Here is a 19,654-nt window from a genome sequence, read left to right on the forward strand (position 1 = left end):
AATAGTTTACCTGTGAGCCATACGCATCCATTGAAGTAGAGACATTACAGGAAAAAATTGGACTTCAAACTCCATCCTTCACTTCTATTATGTCCTTGCCAGGTAAGGCGACCATTTCGAATCCACCGCGATGTGATTAGGCCCATGTTTGCAAAGGACTGCTACACCACCCATTAACTAAATCTGTAACTAATTTCACAAACCCGCGAATTATAAATTCCAGGCTTGCCCATTATATGAACTACTCGTATCATCACACACACATTCTGTTTATCACTGTTTCCAAGTTACATAATTTCAAACATACGGAGTCCTTTCTGAAACACCCTATATATATATATAGGTTACTCTCGTGGGTACGTAATGTATATAAATTAAAACTTCGCATGAATGAGTCATAAAATGAAAAATTTGAAAAATATTTTGAGATAAGAACACTCATTGCAACCACAAATAGCGTTATTTGTAGTAATTGAAATTAATGCAAAATTTTGTCTAAAACAAAAATTCAAACTCATTTGTAACGACACCTCGGCTATAAGGTCAATATCCGTTGGGCCCCGGCAGATTCCTATAAAGTTAGTGAACCTTGCTTATAACGTCGATGCAAACGTAAGGACCTCAAAATGATACGTTTTTTGTCACGGATTCCGTTTCCCAAGAAATTCCTAGAGAAATGTACCGTTTTTCGACGTGCTTTGAATCAAATACTAAAATCTGGAATGAAAACTATAATTTATAAATTATGACATTAGAATTCAATTAAAAATACAAAAGTTCTTACATATTTGTCATATAAAATGTTTTTGCCGTAAAATAATTTTGAATTCGTAGTGGACTTGCTGAGTCACTTTATTTCCAGGTAAGGGATATTCATTGGCAATAATTAGCCATTTGACTAAAAATTGAGATTAAGTGTTGTCTCGTATTTAACCACTTCACGTACAAGGTTTTGGCAAGAAGTTTGGATTATCTCTATTTGACGAATCAGCAATAAATCTGATAACCCTAAGCTAACCTAACAGCACATTAGAAAATGAAAAAAAAGGGGAGAAAGAAAAAACATATACTGTATATAAAAGAAAAAGTATAATAAAATAAGGTAGAAAAAAGAGTGGAGAGGTTTAGAATCCTCTCACCCCCCCCCCCCACCGCTCTACGTGTTCTCTTTCGCTCTTACATGCATTTATTACAAAGATACCTTATATGTGTAGAAAAAAATCATTGTCAAGAGTATAGAAAAAGGAGGGAAAGACACTAATTTCCTTAGAGGTAGGGTTACTATAAATCTTTGCGATGGTAAAGAGAGAAGAAAGAAAACACAGAGAACTTGTTTGAATTTAATCCGCTGGTGTCTGGACGTAATATTACGGTCGAGATCGTAAAGAGGTCAATATATCCGAACATTTTTTTTCTCGATAAAATGTGATCTCCTTAATCAGAATGAAATAACTTCACTTTTGAATTTGATTGCATCTGAGTATATTTTTCATATTCAAAAACGTCAGCCTCAGTTATAACTCCACTTCGACTGTAACGGCAGAATTTCAAGAAGTTTCGATATTGTTATAGCCGGGTTTGTCTACATATTTTGTCTCACAGGACATACTGGGTTTCTCATAAATTCGTAAATAGTGGTAAATTTCATTAAAATTGAAGAAATTTGCTTGTTTGAATGCTTTTGTGTGCGAAAAAGGTTATTCTGGCGAAAAGGAATTTTTTTGGTACAAAAAAAAATGAAATTGTTTAAAAATTTGTCAAAAAGGGCACTGCCCATTGCGAAACCAAATCGCAGAATTCTATGGAAAACTTTCTTCAATCTCTTCTGCGTCCGAAAGTTCGTAAAGCATCAGTCGGCGATTTGTGAATGAGGAAAAACAGCTCTTCATCAATGGTGCTTTATCCACCAATAGAACACAATGAAAACCTTATGTAAGGATCAGTAGCCGGAAAATTCAGACATGAGCTGTTAATAACACGCCCTGCATTTTATTGGACTCTGATTTGCATGTTTCGAATGATTTGGTTCGGTGCAGTGCCCTCTATCAATAGAAATTTCAACTATTTTTTTATTTACCAAAAGAAGAATTCCTTTTCGTGAGAATAATTTTTTACAAAACCTGCATTCAAATTTTCCAATATGTATGAATTTAAAAAATAATAAAATAAAATACAGCGATCCTTCGCACGTCGGTGCAAGGAACGCGGGATAAAATACGCATACGTGAGAGAGGCGTATCAAGTGTTATACTATCATATTATATCAAGGGCCTTCAACGCTTGGCCCACGGGTCACATTTGGCCCTCGGACCATTTTTTGAAAATCGTTGAAAACATTGAAAGACGATTAATTCTAGAATTAATGAAACAAATAATTTCAGAACTTTTAGAAAATTACTTATATATGAATGAGAGAAATAATTTCGTAATTTGTTATGGAAATTATTTCACAATTAATAAATGGGCAATTGCATAATCATTGAAATAATGGTTTCAAGATATATTGAGAATGATATAATTACAGAATTATTGAAATAAATAAAATCAGAAATTTTCCCAGAATTCGTGAGAAAAGTGACTTCAGAACTGATCGAAATCGATAATTGATAAAAAATAATTTCAGAACATATAAACAGAAGTCTTCAATTATTTTTACCCCAAATATCTGGGGGGGGGGGTTGTTCTTACTATTATAAATAATTCAATATGAATTGGTGGCCCGCGGGCATTTTGGGCAATTTCAAACTGGCCCGCTGTGTCTGAAAGCTCGAATAGCCCCCCCCCCCCCCCCCCACCGTGCTATATCTTTGGCTCGGAGTGCAGAAAATTGTCTTATTGTATAACTGTGAAAAAAGTGTTAGTGAGAGATGACTGTACTTACGGATTTATGGCTCACCCTGTATTCGGTTAAACATTACCAATTATCTCCCTGTTATTGGAATACCTCGAAGCAAAATGCTTGTTTCCTGAAGCGTAGTGTAACTTCCGTTCAATCTGATCTGTTTGTGTAGTAGTCTAATGAAGTTCAACATAATTTCAAACGATAGTGACCTCTGCAGCGTTCGCGGGACGCATAGTTCTCGAGGCAACTAAATTGCTTCCCAGCAACAACTTGGCGAGTTTCTCGGCAACTCTGTACACTAATACCGCACGATCGAATACTGGAATTCCGAATTTAATTCATTACGGCATCAAACGGGAGTGAAATTCGGCTGTACCTTCCGATAGAATTAGTACTCCTCCCTTCGAAACTTTGGTCACCCTAATAGCGAAACTAATAGCAGACCATCGGCAGACACCAATATTGATGACATCGTGGATCGCAACATTGTCTGCGATTTACTGTTGTGAGTTATCAAGTATTTCCTGTGTTTTATAGATGACATCTTAAGCAGCATGTTGGATTTGGAAAACCAGACATTCATCATGATTCACTCATGCTCGAAGAATAATCTTATAAAAGCTTTAATTTTCAAATAGGGAGGCGCATATTGATACTGATATTAGACGATTGGAAAAAAAAACATAAGTTCTATTGCTTCATAATAGATATCCAATCGTGTAGTTCTATTCTCAGGAATCTAATTGAAATTCGATCGTGGAATGTGACTTTGTCTAATCATCATGTCCTTGGTCAAATTATGTTTACCACAATATGTAACTCGTATTTGAATTCAATTCAATTATATGATTACACTGAGACTTGCTCGAAGCCTATACGTAAACATATATGTTTTGTGGGTATTTCTCAATATACCACTAAATATATGGAATGGTATATTAATATACAGGGTGTCCTGTAAGTTCTAATTCTGCCTTTATTTCATCAACTGTTCGTCGTAGAGGTATTGTTTCAGTTTTTTTTTTAAATGCTGGAAACGTGTTCCGAAATCGCCTTGTATCAGTTTTGAAAGCGAAAAAACAGTGCCTCACAAAATTTTTATACTGTCCGACGTCTTTTAACTTCCGAATAGAAAGTTGTTTCCCGGTCTCTCCTGAGGCCAACAAAAAAAAATTCCGCGTTTCTAAATGCAATATTCGCTGAAGTGTTAGAATTTAAAAAATGTAAAAATATGAAAAAAATGGCATAAAATAATGGAAAACGCTTTTTTTTTCATTCCAACATTTCAGACCAACATTTTCTGATTTTTTTTAATTCTGAGATATCAAGGAATATTGCAATTAAAGACATGGATTTTTCTCAGGAGAGACAGGACAACAGCGTTCCAATTGGAAGTTAAAAATGGATCGCCGAATGAAAATTTAGATTTTTTTTTATTTTGTGGCACACTCCCACTCACAATAATGATACAGGGGAATTTTGGAACACATTGTGAGTATTTTTCCAAATTAGGACCATTCCAAATTATGATCGGGGAAAAGCCGCCTCTCGTATGAAAATTTTAAGGATGCAAAACACAATAGAATGGTTTTTACATAACCAAAAAATATTCTTGTGGAACTATGAAGTCTTCTCACGGGGAGGGGGTACCCTCTTGACAAAAGTTGTAGTTATATACGACACTCCTGACTGAGAGGGGAAATCAGAATTCAACCCCGTTACGATCACGAACGAAATGGTTATCACCGGTAGAATAAATTCCTTCCGGTATTTTCTCTGTGTTTTCTTTCCTCTCTCTTCACCATCGCGAAGGTTTATTGTAATAATATGATCCGAAGTTGTTGTTGTTCCCCCCGTTCTTTCCAGACTCCGGTTAGTGATTTTTTCCCCACATTCTATGTATCTTTCGAATATATACATGTAAGAGCGAAAGCGAGTACGAAAGGTGAGAGTAAAAAAGATTCGTCAAATAGAGGTCATCCAAATTTGTTTGCCAAAAGCTTGTACGTAGAGGGGTTAAGAGATGCTTTGGTTGGGCATGGCCTAAAAAGGTTGGGAACCCCTGCTTCTGTGACATTCTTTCATTTTAACCCACAGAGTTCGGCCCGGACTTCAAGGGTTATGTGCGTGTTATCGTTAAAATCAGGGCTAAACTCTCAGAGATGATAAAAGAATATGAATGGCAAGCAAAAACAGCCTCACACCTTTGTGCGTACATGGTCTGAAAGGGTAAATTTTATGCCAGAATCATTTCGATGTTGTAAGTATACGTTGTGCCATGCAACACACTTATGCCATTTATACACTGTAACAATATAATGACATTTAAAAAAAAGTAAACAAATAAAAGCAATTACTTTAAACATTCTTGTTGTTTTTTTACTTAATAAAGAAGTTAAAAGTGAAGGGAGATCAAATAATACTCTCCGAATAGCAATAAACGGATAATTTGGAGCAATAAAAATGCATATATATGTTTGATACAGTAAAAAATACTCCCCACTTGTATAGATAAAAAATGTTATGTACGTATACAATTCCGAACATTAAAAGAAAATGTTGCATATAATAGCTGCGTGACTCTTAGCTCGGTTCCGGTTATGTATAACCATAGCAACAGCACGTATTTATAAAACGCAAAACCTACTTCTTTTCATCTTTGTCTGGTCCTCTCGGTTCCTCTTTTTTTTTTTTATCCACATGAAGTAAAACGTGACAAATTAAATTTTATTCGTGAAAGTGTATATTTTACTTCACATGAAGCTATCATGTTATTTACGTAATAGCCGTTCATTTAAAAAAAATTGAAATTCAATTCTTGTGAGGTTATTTTAGTTTTTATACCTGGGAGGGGGTGAAATTTGTTTTTTTCCCAAAGGAATAAATTAACATTTTATCTGCTTCGATATTCCATAAGTTTAATGAAAGTTGTAGAATTCATGAAGTAATTTTTTGTTAGGAAAAGAAACGAATACAAATGCAAAGACAAATTGCGAGTGAACTGAACGATAATGAACTACGAAACAGGCAGTTCAGAGAAACCAATAGATAGTTTAACTGATCCTGAAACTAATAATCGTTCAATTAAAAATTGCATTCAATATTTAATCGCAATATGCCAAAGATCAGCACTCAAATTTATTTTTTTTTTGAGTCCACCCTCGGTTTACAAACTAAATTCGTTCCTATAGTCCCGTCGTAAACAGAATTGTTCGCAAACCAAAACAATTTCTCCTATAGGAATCAATGTAAAATGAATTAATCCGTTCCTGGGATCCCGGGAACTTCTGGTGTGAATTTTTTCAACAGCTCCTGTGTATAACGTGAAAACCATTAAAAATCAATCACTGAGAAAATAACCATAGATATGACAAATAGATGAAATACAATTTATACCATGGGGTCATGTTTGTTCTCTTCTATAATCTTAGTGAGGACGCTCTCATAATTTCTGCCCTCCAAATTCATAGTTCTGTTGGACACTTGCTGCCAAGCTTTGTCAATGAGAGCTATGCAGGGTATAAAAATAATGTTTTTAGAATTCTTCGAGTGTTAATTAGCTCTATGTCGCATATTATTGCAAAATATCTTTGAAAGCATTCTTTGGTGTGAAGCTCCTAAAGTTTAAAATGACCTATTGAACCATGGGATGGAGAACAGGATTCATATTTGGCGATGGGAGCTTTACTCTATAATGAAAAATTTAATTATTCAACCAACTCGTCTGACAAATTTTAAAAAAATCGACTTACAGCTAAATATGATTTTTCGGGATTTAGCCCGTTTTGCATATTTGTGAGACTTATTTTTCGTCTGCTTGTGTATTCGTAAACTAAATGATTTTGTGTTGCTCGTAAACTGAATTGTTCACAAACCAAGCCGTTCGTTAAACGGAGAGAGAGAGAGAGGACTGACTGTATTTAAATAAACTCTGAAACGACATCGAATGAAAACTGTCTTAAAAAATACATGTGTACTTGATCCACTGTGTGGTGGTTTTATTTTGAAATTGAAATGAAATGTGAAAAGCGATCAACAAAAGAGCAGAATTTGCTTATTATAGTCAAATCCTCACGAGAAAAAATATTTATGGAGAGAAAATGTAAAAATTTGAATTTTTAGTTTGACATTTATTGAGTTGTTCAGAGAGAATCCTTTGTTTGACGAATCCAGTCCCGTTCATTATACAGTATACACGACATTTGTATCATAACAGCTCTTAATTCACCAACCCTTTATTGCAGGTTGAATACTGCATCAAGAACTTGTGATTTTTCAAGTTAATGCGAAGCAGTATATCTCAGAAAAGTTATCGAAAATGATTTAATGTGTGGTGTAAAAAATCATAAATCCTTTCAAAAATCATGAAATGTTCTTTCTTTCTAAGTAGTAGATGAAAAATCAGAAGTGATTTATTCAAAAAAAAAAGTTTCTCGTCTGTGTTTATCCATAACAAAATCACGGATGATTTTCTGAAGAATAAGAATGTTTTCTATTTTCTCCTTCCGTTCTTGAAACTACCAAGAGCATTTATTCACTCGCATTTATCCAAAAAGTACAGTTTGCCATTTATCCTAGCATGTATAACCGTAGCGAGAGAGCGCAATGTTCTTCGCTCCCACTTTCCTCCCAATCCCTAATTGAATAAAGTGATCTTAATGATCATGTGGTAAAATAGATAGCGAAATCCTAAAAATGGATTCAAATAATAAAAGGACGATATTCTTTTGATGGCGCAACTATAAATCAGTTGCTTCAAACGAACAAAAGGAGAAAATGTTCGTAGCCTTTCTCTTTTGCCCTAATGTTAAGTGGGATAAAGGCTCCAGGAGAAAGATAACGTTCGGTTATTATTATATTGCTCAAAACCCTCGTGTAATGTAACCTTTTACTTTTTGGATTCTAAATGATTCGCGTTTTCAATAGCCTTTCGCTTATGGAAAGAAAAATCTAGCTTATGCGTTTCACCCGCGGCAAAAGTTAAGCAATTAGTATTACTTAGAATCACACTGAGATGGATATTGTAAGAGTTTTGCATTCTCTCTCCTTCTTCAAAATATTGTTTTGGAAAATAGACACATTTATCATCATTATTTAAAGAAAACAGGGCGCTAGTGCATATTTTAAGGCGATAAAACTTTTTTTTCCAACATCTGTACATGATCATTCCCATTATAATCTTGACGCGTAGTTGATTTCAACTTGTTTTGTGTTTTAACAAGTTGAAATGATAAATTGTATTGTCTAGAAAGTTTAATGGGTTTTTTTTTCTTGATGTTAACTCTCATCTCGATTTATTTCATTTATATATTTATTTTTGATAGACAGGCTGTTCGGAACTAATTTTTAAATTTATCATTGTTTTTAAGAAATAACTAGTAATTTATTTTCTAGCTTTAAGAATGGTTGAATATTTGGATGATATATGAATATGTAGATTATGAATATTTAAAAGATTATGAAGCACTTTTATAAGAAAATGACGCTCAGAAACAATAATGACCAGACTTACTTCTTTTAATGGGTTTTCTACTGCCATAACATGAACATAGTATACTGCCGTATATAAACTAATAATATATATAAATATGTGTGTGAGTACATACATGTACATATAATCAATATACGCAAACTTTTTTGCTGCCTAACTTATAGATTACTATTCTATCAATTAAATACATATAAATTATTAATAATTTTCCATTTTCTAATTACTATTAAACACGAAATTTATGCCTTTCAAATACACCTTGATGCGTTCAAAATTCATCGTTATTATTAAGTTCTATTTCTAATAAATCATTTCTATTATTCTATAAACATGCAAGTTTTGTACGGCTCAAACAATAAATAAAATCATAAAAGTACTAATTTTTATCTACAGAATTTTTGATGAATTTATTTTTATCCACACCACTCTTACTCAAGTTTATCCACAGCTTTCTTGATGAATATCACGTCATTTTTTGTCAATTCATTCTCATCCACAAAATTCTTGGTCAGTTCATTCTTTCCCAGTGGAGAGAACGACACTTCTCACAAAGAGCAACAGACCTACAAAGGTACAATTATGAAGTCATTACACTTCACCCATAGTTTGAATAAATGACGATAGATGGCAGCACTATAACAAGCATTACGCAGAAACAAACTTTTCTTTAGGTTCACAACACATGCACCCACATTTTCTAGCATGGCCAAGTTTTCTTCGACCACCTGCTAAAATCTCTTCATTGAGATGAAACGCGGGCCATGATCTGGTTAGGAAGATTAGGTTTGTTCATTCTCATCCACAGCATTCTTAATAAATTTTGTCACGTTCTTTTTGGTCCGTTTTATCTACATCATTTTTAGTCAGTTTTATCCAAATCATTCTTGGTCAGTTTTATCCAAATCATTCTTGGTCAGTTTTATCCAAATCATTCTTGGTCAATTTTATCCACATCATTCTTAGTCAATTTGCATTTCATCTACACTACTCTTGGCAGTTTTAATCCACATTATTCTTGGTCAGTTTAAATCTACATTATTCTTAGTCAGTTTTAATATACATTATTGTTGGTCAATTTTATCCACATCATTCTTAGTCAATTTTATCCACATCATTCTTATTCAATTTATATTTTATCAACATCATTCTTACTCAATTTACATTTTATCCACATCATACTTAAGCAATTTACATTTTAGCTACATCATTCTTGGTCAGTTTTAGCTACATCATTCTTGGTCAGTTTTACCTACATCACTCTCGGTCAGTTTTACCTACATCACTCTCGGTCAGTTTTACCCACATCATTCTTGGTATTTTATCCACATCATTATTCATCACTTCATTCTCGTCCACTTCGTTCTAGTTCAATTTGATATCTACATCATTCTTTGTCATTTCATTCTCATTCCCAATATTTTGGGTCGGTTCATTTTCTTCCACAGCATTGGTGTTCAACTCATTCTCATCCTTAACATTCTTGGTCAATTCATTCTCATCGTTAACATTCTTGGTCAATTCATTCTCTACCCCAATATTCTTGGTTGATTCATTCGCATTCACTCATTCTTCTTCATGTAATTTTTAGTCAATTTCATCTATATCATTATTGGCCAATCCAGTGTATTCTTCGTCAATTCATCTTACTGACAGCATTCTGGCTCAATTTTATCCACAGTATTCTACAGATTTTATCGACAGTAGTTTCCCCAAACTTTTAGTTCCATCGTCCCCTTCTTTAGACATTTTTTCTCTCATCGCCCCATTAGCTTCTGCCACCTCCCTAAACCATTCCATCGCCCCCCCCCCCCCGTTAGGCGAGATTGGCCACTTTAGAAAACACTGGTCTATAGCATTCTGATTCAACTTTATTCACAACATTCTTCGCCAATTCATTCTTATCCATAGTGTTTTTCGCGGAAGAAAATATTTTATTGTGAACTTATATAATCATTCATAATGTTAAATTCATTTCCATCAATAGCATAGATGTTTTGGAAAGCAGAGATGTTTTGCAGCCAGAGATGTGAAAGAATAAAAGGTACTTCCTAAGGTTAAAACTTCTAATTCAGTGTTGACAAAATGCATGGTCACCCTCATCCGCACTCTTGCCTCTGGTCAATACTGACTTGGTGTTTTCCAGCATAATCTCCAGTTCGTAAATTAATCTCGGTCCGAAACCTCGTTTATTCCTAGCCTAAGTCGCTCTAACCCGACGAAACGAGTGATGTCCGAAAGTTTCCGTAAGATGACCACCGTTATCAAAGACCTGTGAATTCGTCTGGAACTCGCGATACCATGAAATCAGCGAGGTTGAGCTGTATCCGAAAATACTCGGATTAAGGGATTCGAACCGTTTCAATTCGCATTCCCGAATCGTAACCACGGAATGATAATAATAATTTCCTCACTTGGAGGATAAATATTTGAGCTGAGGTTTTCAAGCACTTTATCTTAGTTGACTGACTCGCTTAGTGGTCCATTATACTGTATTTCGGCGAGGAAGTAATTAGATAGAATTGCAAATATTAGAAGCCAAGTTAATGACAACAAACTAAATAGAATGCAGAGAAATGACATAATACGCCTTATGATATAATTCATTATTTGATACGGCAATAATAAAAAAACAATAAAAACAATGGCTGTTGTTCTAGGAATTATAATTATTATTTTGTGAATATAAATGATTTTTTGTAATATTAAAAAAATGCATCATATTATAGAACATAAACTGCTATATATTCGCACATATTTTCGAAATTATTCATGCATCTCTTTCTTAATTACCATTTTATGAAACAGGACGCGCAACAGCATATGATGTATGTACCCATGGGAAATTATTTATTAATTGAAAAATCGGGAACTTGAAAGAACTGAGGGAAAACAAACTTCGCGAAAGAAAATTTATAATAAATATTTAATTAAAAGAATTCATTTATTTTTCAATTTGATAACATCAATGTTTGCCTATCACTAGAATATATGTTGTTTGCATGTGTATGCTTTATGTAATATACTTATTCAATAAACAATTGTGTTACATAATACATGGTTTGCTCAAATGAAATACAAATTTTCCAAAATTTATATTTTCAGAACTAATACATATAATCTGTGAAAAATGAAAATAAAGAAAAACATTGAAAGTTTTCTCGAAATTTCTCAATAGACGGCAGCACTTCCGTAAAAAGAAGTGACCTAACTATTCTTTTTTCTCAGTTACGAATTTTTGAATTCATGATGCACAGAAGTAGCGGAAACAACCCATGCACATGTTCTAATACACAAAAACTTTTTTTTCCTCTCATTATCACCATTTTCAATTTCACACACTCCGTTCTACGGAAGTGCTGCCACCTATTGAGTGATATTGAAAAAGAAACTTCGAATGTTTTTCTTTATTTTTATACATCACACAATTATATTATATGTATTAGTTGCAAAAACATAAATTTGATTTAAATTACGTCATTTATTTGTGCAAACTGTGTATACCATTTATGCCTTATAATGCAAATATTTTTTAATAAGGTTACCAGGTTCCTGCATTCAATACCGAAAGTTCGTATTTTTAAATTTCTATAATATTATAAAATGAACGAAATGTCCGTATTTTTTGGAGCATCATATAATTTCTTTAATCAGTTTTATAAAAGAGATGAAAGTATATTGTTCGCATTGTGATGGTGTATGTCAAAAAGCAAAGGGAGAAAAATAATATGGCAATTCCAATTTCTCTGTCTCTCACCAAAATTGCCATTACTTCAAGTTTTTTTTTACGAAGATTTCACCATTTTGCTTGGCATATTTACGCAGTGTCACCATATGCTCATAAAACTCGTTAGAATACTTCTCATATTATAATCACAAAATAATTCGTAATTATACGGCAAAATGTCCAAGAATCAAATACTCTAGTAACAAATTTCTATTCAATGTAAATAAATTCATATCAGTATTTTACGTGAGGCAAAATTATTCAAATTTTATATCATGAATACTAGTTTAGTATTTCTTTTAGTGTTATTTGTCATCCCAAAAGAAAAAATTTTAAATATTTTTTTTATTTCATTTTTTTTGGCTGATAGGAATAAAAAAAATGAATTCGTTGAATCTTATTGATTCCAGTAATTCAATTAAGTCTTCAAAATCATTTTACTGTCTTTATATGAATAAAGTTAATAAAACAATACTCTTATTACAATAAGATTATTTTTTTGAAAAGGAAAAATATCAATTTCAACTGTAATCGAATCGAAAACTGAATTCATCTTTCTCTCGGTAATTCTCTCAGCTTCAAGAATGATTCGACTATTTGGACAGAGAGAGTCAAAAAACTACCCTCATAAGAAAATATTCTCGGAAATGGGCATAAAAAGTCATACTTCTTTCGATTTCTCATTGTCTTTGACAAATTAATAAAATTTTTTTTATGAACAACTATAATATCGTAATAAGATACCAATGAAATATATACGAGATTTAGAGCTTTTAACTGGACCTTGATGTTTTTGAAATTTATCGTTATTGAAGTTAAAATTCTTAATAAATCATTGTTATTTTATTCCATGAACATATTTAACAAATGTGCGACTCAAACCGTAAAACTAAAAAATATATGTAGTCATTTCTTTTATTCACATTATTCTTGATGAATTCCATCTACATCTTGGTATTTTATTTTATCATAATAATTTGTTTGTATTAGTTTTATTTCAGTGTGAGTTTGTTTTTTGTGTGAGTGTTTTGTCCAAGTTTATCCTCTGCATCCTTAAACAATTTGTCCTGATCCACAAAATTCTTCGTCTGTTTGATCCTTAGTGTTCTTAGTCAATTCTATCCCTAGTGTTGTTGGTCAATCCTACACCCTCAGCATGAGAGCCAGATTAAGAAGTCTGAGGGCCCTTAGTACATGAGGAATTTTGGTGCTCCCCCCTCACCCCGACTTTGCAAATTCAATATTGAATATTATATGCACAATATTGAGTTTGCAAAGTCATTGAAGAAATAGAGAGAGAGAGAGAGAGAGAGAGAGATAGAAAGATCTATCTTCAAAAGAATTAAAATTAAAAATTCTGATGAAAAATATATGTTTATTTATCACAAAAAATGAGTAACTTTGCCTGGTTTTAATTTATACAAAAATTGCCACGTTTTTAAGACAAATAAATACAGTGTAATTTATTTGTCTGACCATTCGACCAGTGTAATTTATTTGTCTTAAAAACGTGGCAATTTTTGTATAAATATGTTTATTTGTTGAAATTAAGTAAAAAAACACGTCATTGTTACTACACATCACTGTTTATTGTTGTCAAAATGCACTTTTTGCAATTTGTCCTTTATATTTTCCAAAAAGATAGCCCTTAGATTTTTATTTTTTTAATGACAACATTTCAAGATATTTTCTCCCATTGGCTTCTTTTTAGAATTTCCCAAAACGACTTTAGAAGGAACCACTGACTTTTAGCATGGCCATAATAACTACCTACAAGTATTTTGCTTTTGAAGAATCACCATAATTAAGTATCTTTTCTTTCTGATGCATTTCGAGTTAGTTTGTATAATCTGCATTTGATCCAAGCACATTTTCAAGTTCACATTCTTATTCTTCAACACATGACCCGCAGGCCAAATATGGCCCTCAGAGCATTCTGCCGTGTCCCTCCTATAATTTTGAGAAAATCATCTATTTAACAGTGAAAAAGACGGGATTCGATTTAAAAAAATCATTCGATAAAGTCTGCCGATCACTGAGAGGTTATGCTGCCATATTTATAATTAAGAGATACTTTCCAGATTCATCAGCAAAGTTTTTTGGAATTCTATATATTTCATTTTAAAAAAAAAGTCAGCATTAAAAAATAAAAAACCACCTCAATGAATAAGTATACACAATAATTTCAAGAATTAGTGAGAAAAATCATTTCAAATTTATTGAAAAATAATAATTTCATAGTTGTGCTTCTCCAAATAATTTCTTAACTATTAGAGAAATTCCAAATAATTCCTAAACTAATTCTGGGGAAGAAATGATTTCGGAATTAATAAAAGAAGTAATTAATTAATCAATGTCTTTTCAGAGAAATAACGAAAATATATTTTTAATGAAAGAAATAATTTCAGTATTTATAAAAATTCATGTAAGTCTTCAATAATTTAGCTCCCAAACCCCTGTTTAGCGAGGGCTCTGACTTACTCACCACTGGACAGAGTATTGAGTCTTAGTAAATCTAAGATCCAGCGAATTCTAAATACTTCTGTGGGAGTTTGTGACAAGCGGGCTTCACTGAAAGTGTTTATTTGGCACGTGCAATGTCGGAAAGGTTGAAGACCCCTGCTATAGAACTTGGCTTACTCAGTGCCATCTTAACGCATGAGCCCACCAGGGCAAGGCTCGAGTGCCTCGTGATAACTGGATCTGTTTACAGATTGGTAGCCAATTGGTAGGTAAGTATTTTCAGCTTGGAGGATCTGAGAAAAATCGATTTCTCAGGAAGGCGTCCACGGTAGTATTTAGACCCTGTACTTACAGCCCTGTACTTACTTTATGGAAATTGTGACCTTGAATTTCTATTGGGTAGTTAATGTTGTTTAAAAAATTGCAAATTAAAAACTAAATTTTTTTTTTTGATAACTTTCTGTAATGCCACTTTTCTCCTGATGCCCTTAACACGTGCTTATTTTGCTTAATGGTTAATCAGGCTCTGTTCAGCATGCTTGATTGATCCATCATCATCAACAGCATGCTTAAACAGTTCTACCTCATACACATTTACTTTACTTTATAACCAGACGCACTCTACCCCCTCCCCTCTCCCCCGCATATGATATAGATATCAGAGCGTTTGCCAACGGACGAAGAAGAATCGTATCGTAATCACCTTCAACGGAAGGAATCACATCTTAATCGTCAATGAAAAATCGAGATTAGTTGATATGACATAATCTTTGTCTTGAGCGTCAATCAATATCCTCTTAGCACAGTCTTTGTGTTCCTGAGTCGATAGCCAGCATTTGCTACGGATGTTGACTGTCCACACGTTGACGTTCTAATAACCTCGCCCATACGTCGCTCATAAATATTTTGGGTAATTCTGGCAACATTTAGTCACTTTATCCACATTAATCTTAGTCCATCTGTTCTCATCCACCGTATTCTTCGTCAGTTCGTCGCCAATTCTATCCTCATCACTCTTGGTCAATTCATCCTCAGCACTCTTGGTCAATTCATCCTCAGCACTCTTGGTCAATTCATCCTCATCAAAATCATCAAATAGCAATAAAAAAATCAAGAATATTAGAAATAACAGTATCTAATAATTTAGAATCATAGAAATCTTGATCAATTTATCCTCATTTGAAGCATCCCTGATCAATTTATCCTAATCAAAAGTATCCTTGATCATTTTATCCTCATCCAAAGCATCCTTGTCAATTTATCCTCATCCAAAGCATCCTTGTCAGTTTATCCTCATCCATAGCATTTTTTTGTTCTTTTTATCTTTGGCTTCCTTGGTCAATTTTATCATCAACTTCATTTTGCGTCTATTCTATCCTCAGCATTCTTGGTATATTCATCCTCATCTACAGCATCATTGAATTATCCATTCTCGTCCACAGCATTCTTGGTAAATTCATCTTCATCTACAGCTTGTATAAGTAAATTTACATCAATATCTCACATAAAAAATAGTTATTAAAGTTTCAGAGCCTTAAGAATTTCTTTCAATACTTTTTCAGTAATTCACTTAATTTTCGAGTTTTTATTTCTAAGAAATGAAAATTAATATTTTTTCCTCGTTTATTCGGTTAGCATAAAGAAAAAAATCCTCTCGGGTGGATCGTATTGATTTCCGTAATTCAATTAAATCGTCAAAATCATTTCGGTGTCTTATGAATAAAATTAATAAAACAATACTTCCTTATTATACAATAAGAATGCTTTTTTTCCGAAAAAAATATAAATCTCAACTTTAACCGAATAAAAAATGTAAATTATTCGTCTCTTGCCGAAATCAACAATATTTCAATTTGATATCTATGTATATTACACCAGGCGTCGTTATTACTTTTTTGATTTACGTGATTATTGGAATCTATATTTCAACAATGAAAAAAAAAGTAGATATTCCTTTAAAAGAGAATGGGAAAAAAACATGTCTTTTTCATTTTTCTGGTCGATAGATCTCGTAAGAATGTGTTTCATGGCGTTAATTGAAGTGCACTTAAGATTCTAGTATTTTTCTTTTCTTTACTTCTACTCCTCTCCGGTGTTATCTCCGATAATTTGGCAACTTCCAAGAAATTCAATAAGACATCCGAAAATTCATTCAAACTAAAAAGAAAGAAAATTTATCTTGCCATCCAATTGTGAAAACATGTCAAGATGGCTTCGCTTTTCTCTTCTCGAATGAAATAACGATGAGGAAAAAAGAAATTGACCCTATCAAATTTTCAGATTGAAGATGGAAACTGAAATATATAAGAAAAGCTAAGACAGGAAAAAGTGTTTTAAGAGAGCATCTTTTCCCATTTGCTTTCTTATTTTATTTTTTTTATAGTGGATACCGATCGATTTCTTGCCATCTTCTTGAAAAGTCTTGACTTTCTAGATGCAATTTTTTTTCTTTTAGATTTCAAAAAACCCAAGTTTTCTCATAAGAGAAGCCGTAATAAATAATTCTCTTAGCCATTATTATATATTATTTATGTCTTGTGAAATGACACTAAACATCAAGAATCTCGCCGTTTCTCGTTATATTCACTAATGGATTTGGTTCCGTATGACGTGGAATGAATGTTTACTGTATCAAATATTTTTCGGTGTTTCTCTAACATCACTTTTTCTTCTAAAGTTCTCACTGGCAGTGTTAACATTAAAAGAAGAAGGCGACGTAAAAGTAAATGTGCGATGAGGCGTCACTTGCAAACTGTCTACTCCGCTTAAATGTGTCACAGAAAGTGGGTGCGTGGGTGTAACGTAACGTGTGGTGAGTTTTTAATGTATTTTGCGAATTCCAGTTTCTTTTTGTGGATCCACTATACAGGATATCGTCTCAGTCATAGTATGAGAGTTGAATAAATGAGAAGATAATGAGAGTCTCCCTTACGATAAAGTTGGCGTGTTAGTTGGGAATGAAATACTTTATTGTTTCAAGGCACATTGTACATCCTTCTCCGGAAACGTTGCGATTCGCCAAAGAGCCAATTTGCTCCTTGACAATTTTTAATTTCTCTCTTCATTTGTGCGTCCCATAAAAACTAATAAAGTGTGTTAAAAGTGTAAATAAAAGCCTAGGGATACGAAAACAACAAATTTTTCCAAAATTCATTTTCCCTTCACCTTTTAGGCGAGCCTTAATTCCTCTTCAGGGAGCGACCGGTTTGGACCAATGCTCGCCAAGACACATCTGAATACGTGATTCACGCATCAAAATTCGATTTTACTCCTCCAAACTTCATTGAAAAGTGAAAATACTCCTTGAAATTTTAGGTTTTTCTTTAAATATAGTTACTTTTCACTGGTAAAATAATACCTTTAAAATTTTGGACAGGAGTGAAATTACCCTTCAACGTAACTGGAGTGGACTATAGGGTGAGTGTTCCAGTACTTCAAAATACATGCATCTATCACTTTCACTTCCGATATGGAAGAGAAGTGACAGCACCTCTCGAAACGAAACACACGTGACTCCGACATCATAAATACTTTAGTAGTCATACATATATAGTGATTACTAAATTCCCCCTTGCTGCATTTTACTGGTGGCCCGTTCATCATAGAGACATACTTCCAATTAGATAAAGTATTCAAATAATGTGTAGAACTCAGATACGCCAATCGTGTTGCAAAGGGTTGTATAGTTATTAAAATAAAAAAAATATCGTTTATACCGACACTCTGCGTTCGAAAACCCGATTAGAAAGCTCTTGCCCTGTCTCTCCTGAGGAGAAATATTACAACAAATAATATATATATAATAACTATTACAACAAAGAAAATTCTACGTTTTTAAGTGCAATATTCACAAAGATATTGTGTAGTTCGAAAATCGGAGAAAAGTTGGTGAAGAACATCATAAATAACGTATGGTGCACTAACCCCTGGATGTGGGATTCCCTATTGTAGCGTTTTTTTTCTTTGGTCATGTCATGATTTCTGCTGTACCCCCCCGTGTCAGGAAAGATTCTGTCAAGGACGAACCTGGTATCGAACTCGTGACACATCCTTTGGTAATTGAGGCGAGTTTTTATTTTCACCAAGAGCTCTATTTTTTCCCTCCCCAATACATTTCCCATCAATTACCGTTTTCTCAGCAATATTAGCAATAATTCACAATTTTACTTTCTTTGGGCATCATTTTTGGCCATGATTGCCTATTTTTCGACGATATTAGCAGCAACTGGCAATTTTATTTGTATACCTTTGGCATCATTTTCGATAATGATTGGCGATTTTCCTTAATTTCCCATACTTCGAGGAAATATGGTCAGCTATTTATAAAGGCATATTTTTTTAGGTTTTTACAGCATATTTTTAAGTTTTTTTTAAGGCATAAATGCATTTCTATAGAAGCATATTCGGATTGTAGGTCATAAAACTCCTATCTCTAGTCATAACTGACTAGACTTTGTTTAGATCTAGTTAGTTATGACACCAAGCTTGCGACATCACAAAACTTCTTAGGATTAATACTATATCTAGATCTGTTGGTATTCCTATAAGCCCAAGTAATCTTCAAATTGATTTCATGAACGTACTATTCTATGAAACGTGATTTTTCTACTGATATCTAATATTAAAATAGTCAGAGAGTTTTATGTATTTTAGGATGAATCACTGATAATGATTTCTTTAAATATTAATAATCTAATAAGGATCTGAATAAAAGTCATGCATCGCCTCATTTGGATAACCGACTCCTTTTGCATAACTGACTCCTTTTGCCAAATCACGTAGAGATGGTTCATTGGAATGCAACTAGAATTAGCTTTGTATTTACCCAAACAGACTCTGTTGCAAAATTAAGTCAACCGAATACGTCTATATTTGAATAAGCGATTGTTAGTAGTGATAAAGTATGATAAAAGAAATAATCACAGCCTGAAACCAACAAAAACTTTACATGAATTTAAACTTTGATATAAAACTTATTGATACATCTCTCTCAGAGCTTATTCTAAGACAAGAATTCAAAACCCATGAATATTTATAAGTGAAGCTGATGGAGAAAATTTCGTAAATTAAATTTACTTTCATCCAGTTGTTAGTCCATAGCAATCAATTATTTGACGAATATCCACTTAAATAT

This window comes from Pholcus phalangioides, unplaced genomic scaffold, assembly GCF_987345545.1.
Source record: "Pholcus phalangioides strain wild (caught in Gottingen) unplaced genomic scaffold, Ppha-v1.0 ptg000004l_1, whole genome shotgun sequence".
In the NCBI taxonomy this organism is placed as follows: domain Eukaryota; kingdom Metazoa; phylum Arthropoda; class Arachnida; order Araneae; family Pholcidae; genus Pholcus; species Pholcus phalangioides.